Here is a 6,325-nt window from a genome sequence, read left to right as displayed (position 1 = left end):
GGAAAGCAGAACCTCGAGGGACTCTTTCAGGAGCCAGTACTAGAACTGACTTACATCAACTCCATCCAATTCCATTAGCTAAAATCCAGCCACATGGCCCTAATTAAAATACAAGAGACTGAAAATACCATCATCCTTCTTGCCCAGAAAGGAAATAGTGTGGTGAACACGTAGCATTTTCTCTGCCACAGCTCCTTACTAGCTGTATAACTTTAAGCAAGTTACTTAACTTCTCAGAGCCTGTTTTCTCATTTGCAAAGTGCAATAGTAATACCTATCTTGCAGAGCTGCTGTATGGATAAATATGGAAAAGTATGTAAAGCACTTAACATATGATAAGAACATTATAAAATTGTCCTATTTTCTTACTAATAATCAATAGTTTTCTCCCTAAAACACACACATACACATAGGACCCAAGTCATACACACCTGAGTTCTCTAGTCCACACCAGTCTAGCTCTCTGTTGATCCTTCAGCTCCTGCCCAGCCTCTCAGGGATGCAGGACTCACAGCAGCAGAGACTCTTGGCCATGGAGCTAATTTATACTAATAAAAGGGTAATATGCAAATTAACTGTCACTCCATGACAAAGATGGCAGTGCCCATAGCCACAAAGATGTTGGCACCGGCTGGAGTCACGGAGCTGGCCAGAGCGGGCAGGACACTTGGCTTCCTTTAGGCAGGACTCTTGGCTTCCTTCGGGCAGGACTCTTGACTTCCCACAAGCCCCAGCCAGCCACCAAGGGCCAGCCTCTGGGCGGCAGCCATGGAGCTGGCTGCGGTGGGTGGGAGGCGGCTCTGGCCCTAAGCAAAGGTGGAAGGCGGTGGCCAGAATGAAGACCCGGGTCCAAGGTGCTGGAGGGGAGCCAGTGCCAGCAGCCAGGGGAAGGAAGGCCTATTCTTGCATGAATCTTCGTGCATCGGGCCTCTCGTCTCAGTATAAGTACTGTACTCCAGGGCTGAGATAAAGGGAAAGCAAAGCCAGGACAGGACATTGAGAAGGGGCTCTAGGTTCTCCAGGAGTCTCAGAGGGGAGGGTTTTGAGGAGATTAATTAAAAGAGTGGAGGATAGAGGGGAGAACTAGTTGTGTGGACTTGTGCTTAAAGTGGACCCCAAGTCCCAGGATAGAGCTACAAGAAAGGGGGAAAACGAACACATATGGAGTACTTACAAGGTAGCAGGCATCATCCTGGGGCTTTCAACAGGTGGCCTCATTTAATTCTCACAAGAAACCTTGGGTAGGAACCTCAATTCCAGTTTTCAGTTTGGTTAAAGTAATGTACCTAAGCTTACATAGCTAATAAGCTACATAGTTGTGGTTGGATCTTCAAAGTCCCAGTGTAGTATTCTTTGTACTACACCACTTTCCATTGGCCAGTGATGCTGAACTGTGCTGAAGACCAGATCTCAGAGAATAGACAGAGAAGGTCAGGGGAGCAATCCCCCCTAACCCCACTTTCCGCATGACCAGAACAGCTTACTCAGCGTCAGCCTACGGTACAAAGTATTTTCAGTAGATCCCAGACTCACACAAGTATACCTCTCTCTGCTTGCTAATGTTGGAAATAGATTTCACTGAGAGAGGAGATGAGTGTGTGAATGGCTTTCCATTAACATGTATGTGCAATAATTTCCTATTGGGGTACATGGTGGATAGAATGATTTTACTGAGTAGAGCAAGAATATAGATAAAGGAAGCTTATCAACCCAAGGCCACAGCTTTTTTATTTTATAATCTGACAGCCTGTACACCAAAAAATGGCCCAGAATAAGTTTTGAGTCCTCTGTAACCATGCAGGCCTGGAATATGGTGAGAACTAGTCCCACAGAACAATCCCATGAAATGAACCCTGAGTTATCACTCCATAATGTGCCCTCAGAGTACCCAAATATTCCCAGAAAAACTAAGGGATTTGGGGATTGGCATTTTAGGAATAGCATCAAAACAGAACTACAGCCCTAGCCAGTTTGCTCAGTGGATAGAACCTTACTAGTAGTCTGTGGACTGAAGGGTTCTGGGTTCAATTCCAGTCAAGAGCACGTGCCTCAGTTGCAGGCTTGGCCCCTGGTTGGGGTGCATGCAGGAAGCAACCAATCGATATGTCTCATCATTGATGTTTCTGTCTCTCTCTCCCTTTCCCTTCCTCTCTGCACTCAATAAAAATATATTTTTAAGAAAAACAGAACTACAACTGCAGCAGAAGAACTGAAATGAATATAAGACTAGGTTTTCCTAATCTTTCAAAATACATTTCTTGGAATTGTGAGCAGCATAAACTCTGTAAGTTCCAGTCTCTGCCTCTATCTCTAACACATGTGAGGGTTCTACCTACTGATTTGGACAAGTATGAGAAATAGTTCATGACCCAATATGCCTCTCATACTTTGAATGTATTTTGGGGCTCTTTTGTCATTTCTATGATGTCTTCCTAACTGTTAATTTTGTCATCTTTTAATTAAGTTAAATTTACTTATTATTGTTGTTGACACTATTACAGATGTCCCCTATTTTCTCCCCCTTTGCCCATCTCCACCCAGCCCCAGCCCCTCTCCCCTCCCCTGGCCACCACACTGTCTGTGTCCATGGGCTATGTATATATGTTCTTTGTCTAATCTCTTCACTTTCTTTTATCCACTCTCCTCCCAACCCCCCACCACTCTGAGATCTGTCAGTCTGTTCCATGTACCCATGCCTCTGATTCTATTTTGTTCATCAGTTTATTTTGTTTATTAGATTCCATGTATTAGTGAGATCATATAGTATTTGTCTTTCTGTGCCTAGCTTATTTCACTTAGCATAATAATCTCCAGGTCCATCCATGCTGTCACAAAAGGTAAGAGTTCCTTCTTTTTTATAACCTCAATAGTGGCCCGGTGCATGAAATTCATGCACATTAAAAGGGAATTAATTAGAGAAAATAGTTTAATATTGCTATTTGCCCTTTATAATAGAAGTGTCAGAGATGAAAGAAAATTAGTAAAATGTATATGAAAATCTCCCTCCTGTCAGAGTCTTGAGCACGCCGCAGGACCCAGAGTCAAGTCCCCGCCCACCCACGTGTGCCTCGAAATTGCATGAGACCCAGACCCGGCTGGCCCCACCCCATCAAGCCCCAGCAGATGGAGGTCGCAGCCTCAGGTCCCCTGTCAAGCCCCGCTGGGCGGGGAACAAAGCCTCCTGCTGATCATGCGTAATGACCATTTGCATATTAGCCTTTTATTTTTAAGATAGTATTCCATGGCTTGTTTATCCACTCATCTATTGATGGCCATTTGGGCTGTTTCCAGATTTTGGCTATTATAAATAATGCTGCTTATGAACACAGGGGTGCATATATTGGTTCTGATTGGTGTTTTCAGGATTGTTAGTATATATTCCCAGAAGTGGAATCGCTGGGTCAAAAGGCAGTTCCATTTTTAATTTTTTGAGGAATCTCCATACTGTTTTTCATAGTGGCTATACCAGTCTGCATTCCCACCAACAATGCGCTAAGGTTTTCCCTTTTCTCCACATCCTCACCAGCACTTGTTTGTTGATTTATTGTCGGTAACCATTCTGGCAGGCATGAGGTGATAACTCATTGAAGTTTTTTAATTTGCATCTCTCTGATGATCAGTGACTTTGAGCATTTTTTCATCCATCTGTATGTCCTCTTTGGAGAAGTGTCTATTCGGTTCTTTGCCCATTTTTTTAATTGGATTGTTTGTCTTCCTGGTGTTGAGGCATATAAATTCTTTATATATTTTGGAAACTAACCCCTTATCAGATGTATCATTGGCAAATATGTTCTCCCATACAGTGGGCTCCCTTTTCATTTTGTTCATAGTTTCCTTTGCTATACAGAAGATTTTTAATTTGATGTAGTTCCATTTGTTTATTTTCCCCTTTGTTTCCCTTGCTCTCGGCGATGTATCAGCAAAATATTACTACGTGAGACGTCTGAGATTTTCCTGCCTATGTTTTCTTCATGGGTACTACTTAGAACAGGGTTTTCATAATCCACATGTTACTCAGAGGCAATGCAGTGTAGTGGTTAGTGGCTAAGAGGCTGAGCTCTGGAGTACCTTTGTTTGAAGCCAGGCTTTATGATGTACAAGCTGTCAACCTTTGAGCAAGTTACTCCTGTGTGCCTCAGTTTCCTCATGTGCTACCTGGCCAGTGTGGCTCAGCAGTTGAGCATCAATCTATGAACCAGGAGGTTGCAGTTCGATTCCCTGTCAGGGCATATGCCTGGGTTGTGGACTCGATCCCCAGTAGGGGGCATGAGGAGGCAGCCGATCAATGAGTTTCTCTCATTGATGTTTCAAGCTCTGGCTCTCCTTTTCCCCTTCTTCTCTGAAATCAGTAAAAATATTGGGGGAGGAGAGAGATAACCATTAAAAAAATATGCTTATATGCAATGCTTTCAACCATAAAGAATTATTAAAACAAATGCTACCTCATAAATTTGCTTCAAGCATTAAGTAATTTAATATATATAAAGCATTTAGAAAAGTGGCCGGCACACAGTAAGAGCCCAGTTCTTTAGCAAGGACCTCAAGAATGAGAGAAAAGGCCCCAGGGACAGAATTGCCGACCTTCAACCACTGTCACCTTGAAGTGGGATAGGGAAGAGCTGACACAGAGCAGCTGAAACTTGTCTCCTGAGTCCATATCTCAACAAGCAGCAGTGCTTCTCAGTTTTAATGTGCCTGTGAGTCACCTCAGGAGCTTGTTCAATGCCGATTCTTATCCTTTAGGTCCAAGGTGCAGCTTGAGCTTCAGCCTTCCCAACAGGCTGCCCGGAGATGCTGATGCTGCTGGCCTGCAGACCTCACTTTGAGGAACAAGGGTCTAGAGCAGCGTTTCTCAACCTATGGGTCGCGACCCCTTTGGGGGTCGAACGACTCTTTCACAGGGGTCGTCTAAGACCATCAGAAAAAACATATATAATTGCATATTGCTTTGTGATTAATCACTATGCTTTAATGATGTTCAATTTGTAACAGTGAAATTGGGGGTCACCACAACATGAGGAACTGTATTAAAGGGTCATGGCATCAGGAAGGTTGCACCACTGGGACTAAAGGTTCTCACATGCAGCTTTCCCTAGGATGAGAGAACTCTGCAGGGTCTTCGCTTTTACCCAGCCTCTTCTGTCATTTTTGTCCTGGGTCATGGTCAAGAAAATGTTTAAAAATAAGGATTGCTTCAGAGGGAAAATACATAGATATTGTACTTTGAATTACATAAAATATTTTAAATCCTTAAGCATTTGATGGTGCTCCCCCCCCCGCCCCCCGTTAGAATTCAAAATTAGTTTCTCCTTTTTGCTCATTAATTAGAAACTACAGGATTGAGAGTATTTTTAGGTAGGCAAAATGTCTCCCTCTGCTTTCCAACTAAGGATGAGATCAGCAAGACCAAGTATCCTCTTTCTTATTTTTTTATTCATATTTTTTGTTGTTAATTCTCACTCGAGGATATTTTTTCCTTTTTTTTTTTTTAGAGAGAGAGAGTGGAAGGGAAGGAGCAAGGAGAGAGAGACATCAATGTGAGAGAGACACATCAATTGCTGCTGGCACACGCCCGACTGGAGCTGGCGGTCGAACCTGTAACCTAGATACATGTCCTTGACTGGGAATCGAACCTGCACCCTTAGGTCTGCAGGCCAATGCTCTAACCCAGGCGTCCTCAAACTTTTTAAACAGGGGGCCAGTTTACTGTCCCTCAGACCATTGGAGGGCCGGCCTATAGTTTAAAAAAAAAACTATGGACAAATTCCTATGCACACTGCACATATCTTATTTTGAAGTAAAAAAAAACAAAACGGGAACAAATACAATATTGGTATTTGCATGTGGCCCGCGGGCCGTAGTTTGAGGACCCCCTGCTCTAACCACTAAGCATGCCAGCCAGGGCACAAGCATCCTCTTTTCAAATGAGACCAGCCCTTTCATTTTAACCTCATGCATATTTCAAGGGAAATGCAAACCACATGTTTGTGTTCCACTGACATAAATCATTATTGGATATTTCACATAAAATGTTTTTTATTGTTAAGGAGCTTCCAACAGCCAGGCTGGGTTTTGCTAAGACTGCAGTTGGGCCTTACCAAACAGCTAAATTGAATAGCCTTCAGGTTGGAAAGTCTAAATCCAGTTGAATGATTTCACACATTCAGGCTAAACTAATTTTTAACTGTCTAGTCAATTTCTTCACTGTCTTCTACAGATACTTCCTCACAGAAACTCAGGCTATGTAGACACTTGAACTGCGTGTGTGTTTTAAAAACACAATCACAAGCAAAATCAACCAAGATCAAACCAGAGTTACAGCAGG

The sequence above is a fragment of the Myotis davidii genome, unplaced genomic scaffold, assembly GCF_000327345.1.
Source record: "Myotis davidii unplaced genomic scaffold, ASM32734v1 scaffold102, whole genome shotgun sequence".
Classification (NCBI taxonomy): domain Eukaryota; kingdom Metazoa; phylum Chordata; class Mammalia; order Chiroptera; family Vespertilionidae; genus Myotis; species Myotis davidii.
This window is presented reverse-complemented; position numbering follows the sequence as displayed.